The sequence below is a fragment of the Triturus cristatus genome, chromosome 4_2 (assembly GCF_964204655.1).
Source record: "Triturus cristatus chromosome 4_2, aTriCri1.1, whole genome shotgun sequence".
Classification (NCBI taxonomy): domain Eukaryota; kingdom Metazoa; phylum Chordata; class Amphibia; order Caudata; family Salamandridae; genus Triturus; species Triturus cristatus.
Window position 1 is genome coordinate 629,450,702 of NC_140586.1, and position 12,395 is coordinate 629,463,096.

Sequence of the window (12,395 nt, forward strand, 5' to 3'; positions counted from 1 at the left end):
AAACTCCCTGAGTTGGGCCACAGTGTACGTTTCTAGATTCTCTAGTACAAACTCCATCTTGCCCACTCAGGTTAGAGGACAGGTTTTGTGCAGTAACAATGTAGGGTGGTACCTTTAGTAATACCTCCTCCCACCACCAGAGTAAATTTGGAAAAAACAAAAAACCCACAATTAGGAAGGCCGCTGTGAGAAAACTCCCGGTGTAGGCCTATGGACTACCCACAGTTATTGTTGAGTATATGTAGGCACAGCTCTATCCCACCACTGAACACCAATTTATGTTGGAAAACCACTCCCACACTAGAAGGGGTGGTGGTGGTCTTCCGGACACACTGTGGTAGCTTGGCTCGAGTGGTCAGGAAACAGGCGCAGTGCTAAGCATACAATATACCCATACAATAACCATGCGTGCATCCGTTCCAAAAACGACTCTACACCGTAAAAATTATGAAAATATTCTCCTTTATCTTTTTCTCTTAGTTGCTGATTGGAAAAATAAATAGGTCAATCACAATATACAAGTTTCAATTAGTGCAGGTCAAATAAATATTGGCTGTTTGATTAAATAAATAGGGGTGATCATAAATAACAGGGCATAAATACAAGTGCAATATATACAGACAATTAAATACTTTGAGGCAATAAATACTGTACCAATAAATATTGTACACCAACAAGTCCTGTGGACCTATAAATATAGTGCAGCAATAAATAGGTAAAAATTCAATAAATACAGTACCCCCAATAAATAATTAAAAGTATACAGCAACACTCATGTAATCAGATGACACTTCAATTCTTAAGGGCTGATAGGGCCCAGGCACAGCTTGTAGGGTTGTGGAAGGCTTGAGGGGGGCTACTCCCTGGCTGGGACAAGGCTGAGGCCTAATCTGAGGTAGATCAAAGGGGGGAATACCAGTGCCCTGGCTTTCTCTCTCCACACAACCTCTCTAGGTTAGTCCCAGTTCACCCCAGGCACAGTCAGGTTGGTTTCAGCACCTCCCTAGCCCCTTAGAGCAGTCTCTCAGGTCTCCACAGGGCCTTAGGCGCCCTCTACTCCACTTACTGCCCTTTTTCTGATGTTCCGACGCCGCTGGAGTCGTGTCGACGCCGTGAGGCGGTTCCGGTTCGGTCTCGGCGGCCTCGGCACAATGTCAGTTCTTTGACGACGCCGGTAGGCGGTTCCGGTCCGATGTCGGTGGCCTCGGTTCGATCTCGACCTCCGATTCGACGGCGTCGGGCAGTCTCTTCACGATGTCGACTTCGGGCGGCTCCGGTCCGATGGCGCTCTCGGCTCCGATGACGTCGGCCGGCCTGGCCTCGATGTCGACTTCCGGCGACTCCGGGGTGCGATCCTCACCCCCGACCTCCGGTGCTCCTCCACACAGGTTCCGGGCGACTCCGGAGTGCGATCCTCACTCCCGACCTCCGGTGCTCCTCTACCTCGGTCTCCGACGACTCCGGAGGGCGGACTTCACTCCTCCGATGATGCCGCTCGCTCGACCTCGGTTCACTCCCTCCTCGACCTCTGGTATTCCTCACGACCTCCGTCGGCGCCCTCTCACGACCTCAGGCGGCTCCGGGTACGACGTCTGCTACTTCAGTCAGCGCCGCCTCTCCACCTCGGGCTCCAGGTCTCAGGCTACTCGACGCCGGACTCCAGGGAAACCAGTTTCCAGGTCAGGATCTTGCTGCTTTCTTGGTTCTAAGGCCTGTTCCTGCTGTCCAGGTCCTTAGGATAAGTTTCTTCTGTCTTCTTCCCACACAGGGCTATAGGCTGGGATCCATCAGTAGGGACAAGTATCAAGGGTGGGTTTATGGACCCCACTCCAGGCACAAGTTTCCACCCCTGCTGCTTCACTCCTTCCTCCTTCACTGTTGTGCTCCTCTCTCTTCACCAGTCAGGTGCCAACTGCCAGCTTCAACTGCCAACTGCCTCTCTTATCCTCCCAACATTCTAAACGGTCTCCAACTGTCACAGAGTTCTGGAATCTCCTGGAATGTTCTGGAAGGTGCTGGTAGGTTCCAGTGGATGCTGGTGATGTCACAGGTGGCCACCATTTTGTGCTCCAGGCCCTCAGACAGAAGTTTCAGGGGTAGCTAAAATGGCTCCCTGAATCTGCAGCAACACTAAAAAGTCTGGTGGTTCCCAAAAAGGAAAAATTCAAACTGGGTTTGAGGCAAAAGTGGGACAAAATAAATAATGATGAGGAGGGACCACCCAAAGGGCTGACAGGTCTAACACTGGCGCAATATTATGAATCGCTTGTACAAAATTACTCCTCTGTAGGGTCACTCTCCATGAACGTTCTGTCGTCAATGGGGAGGGTGGGAAGCCGTAAATCACGGAGAAGGTCGTGAGAGTCACACCTAGTTGTGGTCTCGACTGGGGAGCATAAGTGTTCACAGTAATCTGAGAAGGTATTCGCAATATCTTGTGGATCCGTGAGAGACACCCTGGTCCCCTGAGAGCTCTCAGTAATCCATCGATTCACCCTTTTCTTACCATCAAGTCATGCTATCAGCTTTCACGCTTTGTCACCAAGTTCATATAGACGATGTTGAGTAGCACGATAACTAGCCTCCGTGCCATCAGTAGTAAGGTCCTTATATGCCTATAGTTTAAGGTCCAGCTCATTCTTTATGTCAACTGTGGTAGCAGTACGTAACTGAGCCTCTACAGCAAGGATGCCACTCTCGAGTTTCTCAATTGCTGCCCTCTTTTCCTTTTTATGCCCTACCATCAGTGAGAGTACTTCACCCTCTTATATGCTTTGCAGAAGGTCTGAGAGGAGTCCACTGAGAGTTTGTTTTCTTTAAAATAATTTTCTGAGGCCTTCTTTAGGCCTGTTCTTAGCACTCAGGATGTTCAGATACTATGGGTTTAAAGTGATGCCCATGTTGGTTCTCTGTTTATTGACGCAACACAAGGCCCAAATGGGGGAGGGATCAGCTATCCCCCTAGCCAACTGGTGCACCTCTCAGAATCGCAAGACTCATTGGGCCAAAGTAAGTAGGAGATCGATACGGAAGAGACTCCCATGCGCCTCTGAGTGAAATGTAAAGTTCTGAGTGTTGTGATTGTGCGCGCGTCATATATCTATCAACCTCATTGCTATGCAGAAATCTGTTAAGTGTGTATGGGAAGGGGTTGCGTGGCATGGGGTAAACGGTCAAGTGAATTACACATGGTCATATTAAAGTCCCCCCATTAGAAGTTCAACCGTAGGTAGTTTGAGCAGGAGTCCACCCAGGCCTGGAAGACCTGAGAGATATACACTGATAGGATATTAATCGTTTCTCTCCCCCATATCCAAGAGAGGGCTGCATATCTGCCAAGGGGGTCAGCCCAGGATTGCTTCACCGTCAAAGGCAATTGTTTAAGTAAGATGCCTACCTCGCTGGAGTTTGTTGTGAAACCTGTGTGTACTACCACCTTCTAACCCCAACGGTTTAGGCTTTACAAGTGTTACCCATCAGATGTGTCTCCTGTAAGAGGACCACCTCAGGTCAATGTCGTTTAATATATTGTAGCATTAGCCCTTGTTTGATTCTGTCTCCTAATCTGTTCACATTCCAGGATAGAATGCGGATATCAGAAACTGATCGCATCATTCTTGAAGCCTAGTGGGGTCGGTAACCGTACGGTGATGGGCCTGTTTGCACATCAAAAATACAGAGTGGTCCCTACTTAGCAATATATGCGGAGCACTGTCGTCAAGAAAAATAACAGAACATTCAACACAACCCATTCCCATCCCACTTTCCATCTTCCCCGCAAGCTTTGAACCCCCCCGCCACCAAACTTCCCTGCACGGCGAACTCAAACTATCCGCTCCCGAACTCTGAAGAGGGTCCATCACCCCACCCCAAAATGAAACCAAGGATGGAGCTGTGGACCACCCAACGTATCGTACTCCCAGCCTCCCCTATACCTGGCACCGAAGAGCACAGCTAAATCCCACAGCAGTGTGAAACATGTCAATTGAATTTTTCACAATTCTACCATCCCATTGCCGCTACATACTTCACCCATCTTCATGGGTTCACTGCCCCCCTCAGCTCAGTACTCTGGGGTAGGCTCATCAATCTTGGCCTATGCCGTGCACAGTACCATATGTGAGATGGCCCAGAGTACGCAAATAGTTCAAAACAGTCTGTTGTGTTCTGTTCATGGATCGTGTTCAGAAGATGCCATTATCTCCTCTTGACGTGTGTCTCGGGCCTGTTGCCCTGATGGATCTCCTGAGCGGCAGGGCCATCGTGCATGGTGGCTCATAGCTCACGGCTTGCCAATGATTCTCCAACTGTCCAACCACTCCCAGGCCTCTTCAGGGGATTTAAAAAAACATGTATTTTCCTCCGCTTCCACACTCAATCTAGCCGGGAAGAGCATTGCGTACCTAATTGCCTTGTCCCTCAACACTTTTTTCACCTCGAGTAAGCGGCGGCGTTGTCTCTGAACCTTGAGCTTGAAGTCTGGAAAAAAATGTGATTTGCGCTTTCTCAAAAGTCACTGGGGATGCATTGCAAGCTGTTTGCAATATCATGTCCCGGTCTCTGAAATTCAAAATTGGGCTTTAATAGGACCACGGCTCTCCCCGGTCGTGGGCGCCCTTCTTGGATCCAGTGGGATGTTCCCCTGAAAAATAGATAGAGAGGCCTCGAGGCTGCAGCCTCCCAGTCACCAGCTCTTCGACAAAACGGTCTACTGCGGACCCCTTTGCGCCATGCTCTACCTTCAAAGTCTGCCTGTTGAACCTCTATTACGGTCTTAGCCTCTCGTAGATTGTGGACTTGGCTTTGGAAGGTCTTAGTGTTTAGGCCGAGAGAGGTAGTAGTGTCTTCTATCTTCTTCACTTGTGAGCTCAAGTTCCGCAGATCTGCCCTCATCGGAGATACCTCATTCTTGTTTCCAGCGAGGACTTTATGACCTGGATCACCACCATGATATTCTACAGCATCAAGGATTTCCCCCACCTGATGGAGGTGGCCGTACAGGCGACGTCCGGTCTCGAGCCATACCACTAGGCCCAACAGCCTCTGTTAAGACAAAGTGGTCCCGTTTCGTTTGCTGAGCGCCTCTCTGACCTTTACCCCCGTCATGGTGTCTTCTTTAAGTTACTGGAGAATAGGACCTGGATAAAAGAATCGGGAGATGGGAGGAGGAGGGTACTCACCGCCACCTGCTGGTGGGTAAAAGGTACACCATGCAGCCTGTCGGTTTTCCCTCAGTTCTGCAACCAGGTCTCCTACCCCCACCTCTGCACATCCCCACAAGAGGCCCAGGAGGTCCTTCTTTTAATGGCCCAGACTCACCAAGGGGGCACTGGGAGGCAGTCAGGAAGGTACGGTTCTCGGGTGTTTAATCCAGGGTCAGTGCTATAACTAGAAGTAGCAGCATGAGGCAGAAGCTCCAATTGAGGCGGCGTCTCTGGGAGAAAAGCACTGTATTGCACCTTCCAGTGCTTGTTGAAATAGCAGCAGGCCGAATAGAATCCCCTGTGCAGTCTCAGGAGGGAAAGGAGGCCGTGCATGCGTCAACCCTGTAGGCCACAGGCATGCCGAGTTGTAGCAGGCATGTCCGGGGCCCAGGAGGCAGAAATAGAGCTCCCGCTGGCTATAGCCACCATCCGGTCCACAACGGGTAGTATCAGGGTGAAAGACACGCCTCTGGGGCGTTTTTCCGCTCTGGCACTCGATTTTCGGCTTGGGGTCATTGGAATGTAGACGACATCCGCGGTTGCCGCCCACGTATTTCCTCGGCATCCACGGGGAATGTGAGGGCGGTGCCGCTCACTGCCAACCAGGCTGCGTTGACTCCAAGCTCTACGCCGCTGCCTCCTCCGACACTGCTGGGCTCATTCGGGTCCCTTCTACCACGGAATCAATAAGCTACAATTCGATGGCTTCGAGAGGACGGATGGATGGATGTCAGATGATGTAGGGAAATAGTGGTCGGTGACAGAGCCGCTCTACTAAGTGGCCATCTTCGTTGTCACCCACCCAAACAGGATTATTGTTATTGATCTACAATGGGACCTTATTTTTGCGCTGGAGAAGTTCATAGTTTATAGCCACTGGGAACAAAGGTGCATAGCTTCGAACAGTGATGCTTTCAAAACGTAAACAACAATTCATCACAAATTCATGCATTCCACGTTGCTTGTTATGAAACGCTTTATACCGCTTCCAATATGGCCACGACTTGCCGCCTCCTTCTGGACTCCACTTTCGGGCCCAACCCCTTAAATCTGGCCAATTCAACAGGCTGATAAGTGTTAGTGCTTAATTTGTAAAACAATGAGTGTTTGTGCTCAAAGCTCTGCGCAGAAGTCTGCAACCAGTGCTGTTAAATGTCGACACACTGAATACCAAGGCTGCATAGTCTTGAATCCACATCATGCCTGTTTAATCCTCTACTAGATACTTCCAGACAGTTTATCCCACGTTTGCAGGTTCCTGTTTCTCCTTTTATGACAGTTTTTCCACCTTCCTCTTCCTCTGTCTTTCTACTGTGTGTGTTTCCCCTCTCTTGCTCTCGGCAAATGTCTGCTGTGGAAAAATATGTGCCGGTCCCCAAAAATTAATGCCAGTGGTCATCACGACCAACTAGGCGCTCAAATTAAGCACTGGCATTCGTCAATATCTGCCCACCCCGAGATGCTGGTCAACTGTAACCAAGCTGTTGCTTGTGGCACGGTGACTGCCAGCTGCCTGTGTTCACCCATCAGTGGAGACACCACCCGACTCAAACCGGGTCTCATCTGTATCTTCTTTTCAGTGGAGACCACACACACTTATTCTGTCCGGGCACTGCCTGTAATTAGGCAGCCCACACTAACATTCCCGAGCTCCCTTGGAAACCTAGGCCAATTGCTCTGGTACTGCCCAGTTCTATAGTTACAATGCCACTGTGCATGAACTGTACCTGACTTCACTCCCCTGACAGCTATCTGTTTGGCATCTCTAGGTAATCACACGTTGTATTCTGTAACACTTTTACTGGATCCCCTGATTTATTTATTACCCCGCCACTCTACCAATTACCAGCACCTTGAGTCACTGCACTACTTACCTGGGTATTCCTGCCTATTTCATCTTGATCATCCGAGGGCAGTTGCTCTGGATGAATAACTTAGGACTCTGGTCGCTTCCTAGTGTCTTGCACCTGCAAGATCATGTCTCCTAATTCTTCTGCTTTTCTTCCTACTAGACCCTTTGTAGATTATTAAGAGTATTGTATGGCATGGTCAGTACTTGTACTAACATGCTATTATTGTAATACAACCCCCTATCCTGCACTAATCTCCTTTCCTTATCTCTTTTATGTATTGACAGCTGTGTTTCCAAACTGATTTTGGTCTGTTTTCGATATTTGTCTCTTCCTGATGATGATCTTGTATGGAGAGGGGACCAAAACGTGGTCAACAATACCTTATGAATTTTCAAATGATTTTGACTATTATGTCGATCAGGGTAGTATGAATAAACACTTTGGGGCTTATTTCCATGTCGGGCGGTCTCAACCGCCAAATCACGATGCAACCGCACATGGTGTGGTCGCATACTCCAATTCCTCTATTAGAGCTTGTGTTAAGCTCCCATAGAGGAATGGGAGTCTGTGTTCATTTTTGCACCCTGTACACCACAAGGTGCAGGGATCAACAAGGGGGAACCTATGGCGCCCCCTCGGCTCCCAACCAGACGCCGAAAACAGAAGGGGGCCCTGCCAAGGGCCTTCAAACACACTTTACACTTTCCGACAGGGTATCTATGTTGGAAAGGCTGACATGGAAACACAGCCGGAAACCGTGCATCGTAATATAGAAGGAGGAAATGCCTTCCATTTGGATTAAGGGTCGGTCTCCGATAAGCAGATGGGCTCCCGGAGGCCGTCGGAATACAGCTGGAATGATTGACTGGTTTCAATTCCGACCGCGTGTAACGTAATCAGCCGCTCAGAATTGAAACTGACACTCATCGTAATCGGCCCCTTTGTGTGATGCACTGGAATGAACTCTTCACAGTGTATATCACGTGTGAACACCGGACACTTACTTTCACTTGTATTTATTAGCTATGTCTAAATTATGACTATAAAATAAATTGTATCAACTTTGTTTGATACTTTACATTAATTATAGGAAAATGACTAGCCTTTCATTAAAGCTCAGTGCTTTTCAATAAATACCTTTGTGAGTTTATTTGTTTTACGTTGCTGTCATGATAAAATGTTGAATTTACCGGATTGTTTCCCACAAAGACTAATTAACATAAATATTTTATTTAAATCCCTCAAATACCCTAATCTTGTTCAAAAGTATCAACTGTATGTGGTAAGTAAGCAAGCACTGAAGAGGTGTACGAATTCATGTAGATTTATTGTCATGAAAAGCCCAAGACGTTCCAAGGCATCTGGTCCGGAACTGCCAGCAGCAGGAACTGCCGTGGAACCGAACCGTAGCCAAGGAACCCCGAGGGACTTCATAAGAGCACATTCGAGGGAGCGTGGGGAAGACCTTGCATCCTCAACAAATAACATATAAAAGGATAGCACTTACTACATCACCTTCCCTTTTACAATGCCAAAGGAAAGATAAGAATAGAAGTACACGTCATGACAAATTACATACTAGTAAGCATAAGTGATAAATATAACATCATATAGCATTGGAAATCTAACAATATGATAAGCTAAAACTACAGAATCAATACATCACAAAATCCTCAAATTTCATAGGCATTTTGATGTGACGGGACTTTGTTATTGATATGCCAGTAAGGTTAGAAAACGAGGTACTGCCTGAAATGGGAAAAGGATCAACTGAACTACTTGAAATGCCCTCCTCAGTAGAAGCGGAAACATGAACCTTAGATGAAGATGACTGCACCAAAGTACATGGTTGCACCCAAGTGGCACAATCAAATTCCAAATCAGGTTTACACTTGCCAAGTATAATGTTGGCTTGCTGAGGAGTCGATCTGACTAATTGACGTTTGTTCCACCACCCTGTTCCCGCTAGTAACACAAAAGCTTTGCCAGCCCTTTCCACCTGGACAGGGAGTGAATAGGTGGATTGTCCATTGGTGACTTTCATCTGACTTTTTATGAGTACCCAGTCACCTTCTGTAAATGGTTGAAAAGACACATTGTTTTGTAGTCAAAGTATTCTTTCATGTTGTGTTGTGATTGTGTCACTTTGGAAAAAGTTTCCCTTTTGAAGTGGTAACAATATTTAACCGCCTATCTAACCTCGAGGGAAAGAGGCTTGTGTGAGCTTCTCTACCTCTAAGTAGAGAAAATGGTGTAACACCTGAGGTGCAATGTGGGGATGTGTTATAACACCACACTTTTTGCTTAGTAAACATTTCAAAGTCTAAAAGAAAATCCCCTTCGGGTAAATCTCATGCACAGCACTTCACTTTACCACACACAACCTTTATAACCAGATAGATGAGAACAATGAACAAAGAGGAAATGTAATCAAACAAATAAAAAAACATTAATGTATTCACAGTATCATTTGGAGCACAGTATATACACATATATTTTATCAGGTTATTGTGACCACTCCTAACATTAAAAAACAATACTATTCATCAATATACAATACCCTACAACCTATATCAGTTAGGAAATATAAAATAAATTAATATACACAATTGGGAACACACCACAGGAAAAAGTGATTCCTATCATTCAGAAAACACTTCATCAGTTTAGGTATGGATCAATTTTTGATTACTGAGATCATTATTTCAACTTATTCCAATCAGTATAATTGTCCCCTCAAACTTGATGAGGTTTCCTTTTTCAAAGCATCGACGCGTTTCGGTGGGCAATCGGTATGCAGCCAACACCTTCTTCAGGAAGACAACATATGTTCCCAACAGTACTATTAAAATCTGAAACAATACAAATAATATGAAAACAATTGAATATTAACGTTAAAAACGTTTGCTCATACATAACCTCATTGCTCAAACATTCTTCAAAAACACTGGTGATAAAGTGCCACCAAATAGTGGCATTACATTCATCTCATGAGAACAGACATACAACACACCAAACCCTAAGGCAAATTAAAAGGGCATTGAGTCCCCATAGATAGTGTACCAGGCTATTATAATTACACTGCCTTGATCTTTTTGAGTGTCAATAAAGATCTCATTTGTACATTATTGACCACATGGGTTTACTCTATACTATAGGGCATTGGCCTCATAGCTCCAACAACCATTAAAGAGCTCAGATAAACTCTAATATGCATCAGGTAATTAAGATACTCATAATTAATAAAATACCTGAAAATACAGGGCAAAAAACGCCTCCAAAAACGACTGCAGACCAGTATTTAAACAGCCAAACTCTGTATTCATAAGAAAAGAGAACACAGATCCAATTATTTATCAAAGATATATAAATAACCGTCCCTCTCTAATTTGAACACTTTCTGATATCATACCTCTTATAAAATCCACTATCCCCACTGTGTGGGCACTGGTTGGTAATAATCGGCCACCTTAGGAATTATACAAACAGCCGATGTCTGTATCCCTAAATAAAGAGAGCACAGTCCATTTTCTCTGTAAAGGACATATATATGGCCATAATTCCCTGCTCTTTTTAAAACACAGACTGACAGCGTACCTTTTTTTCAATGTCCACTGACACCAATATATGCAATGATTAATATTTCTCAGACACCTCCGGTCCAGAGAAAAAATCACCCCTAAATATTGTCTAATGGGACAAACAAAAAACTGCGTTTAAACGCTAGTAAAATATACAAAATGCCCAAAGATAGATAGGGACAATAGAATCTAATCTTTTAGTACCCCGGTTACCTCAACTCAAATTTTCGGTGTATGGCATAGTCATTAACAAAGTATCCATGCCAGAAGCCCATATCTTCATTTACATTACAAACATCTATTCATACTTTCACTAATGGACTTTAAACGAACCGCGGCTATACACCGAAAATTTGAGTTGAGATAACCGGGGTACTAAAAGATTAGATTCTATTGTCCCTATCTATCTTTGGGCATTTTGTATATTTTACTAGCGTTTAAACGTTTAAACCTCTGGACCGGAGGTGGCTGAGAAATATTAATCATTGCATATATTGGTGTCAGTGGACATTGAAAAAAAGGTACGCTGTCAGTCTGTGTTTTAAAAAGAGCAGGGAATCATGGCCATATATATGTCCTTTACAGAGAAAATGGACTGTGCTCTCTTTATTTAGGGATACAAACATTGGCCTTTCGTATAATTGCTAAGGTGGCCGATTATTACCAACCAGTGCCCACACAGTGGGGATAGTGGATCTTATAAGAGGTATGATATCAGGAAGTGTTCAAATTAGAGAGGGACGGTTATTTATATATCTTTGATAAATAATTGGATCTGTGTTCTCTTTTCTTATGAATACAGAGTTTGGCTGTTTAAATACTGGTCTGCAGTCATTTTTGGATGCGTTTTTTGCCCTGGACTTTCAGGTATTTTATTAATTATGAGTATCTTAATTACCTGATGCATATTAGAGTTTATCAGAGCTCTTTAATGGTTGTTGGAGCTATGAGGCCAATGCCCTATAGTATAGAGTAAACCCATGTGGTCAATAATGTACAAATGAGATCTTTATTGACACTCAAAAAGATCAAGGCAGTGTAATGATAATAGCCTGGTACACTATCTATGGGGACTCAATGCCCTTTTAATTTGCCTTAGGGTTTGGTGTGTTGTATGTCTGTTCTCATGAGATGAATGTAATGCCACTATTTGGTGGCACTTTATCACCAGTGTTTTTGAAGAATGTTTGAGCAATGAGGTTATGTATGAGCAAACGTTTTTAACGTTAATATTCAATTGTTTTCATATTATTTGTATTGTTTCAGATTTTAATAGTACTGTTGGGAACAAATGTTGTCTTCCTGAAGAAGGTGTTGGCTGCATACCGATTGCCCACCGAAACGCGTCGATGCTTTGAAAAAGGAAACCTCATCAAGTTTGAGGGGACAATTATACTGATTGGAATAAGTTGAAATAATGATCTTAGTAATCAAAAATTGATCCATACCTAAACTGATGAAGTGTTTTCTGAATGATAGGAATCACTTTTTCCTTTGGTGTGTTCCCAATTGTGTATATTAATTTATTTTATATTTCCTAACTGATATAGGTTGTAGGGTATTGTATATTGATGAATAGTATTGTTTTTTAATGTTAGGAGTGGTCACAATAACCTGACAAAATATGTGTGTATACTGTGTTCCAAATGATACTGTGAATAAATTAATGTTTTTTTATTTGTTTGATTACATTTCCTCTTTGTTCATTGTTCTCATCTATCTGGTGTATAAAGGTTGTGTGTGGTAAAGTGAAGTGC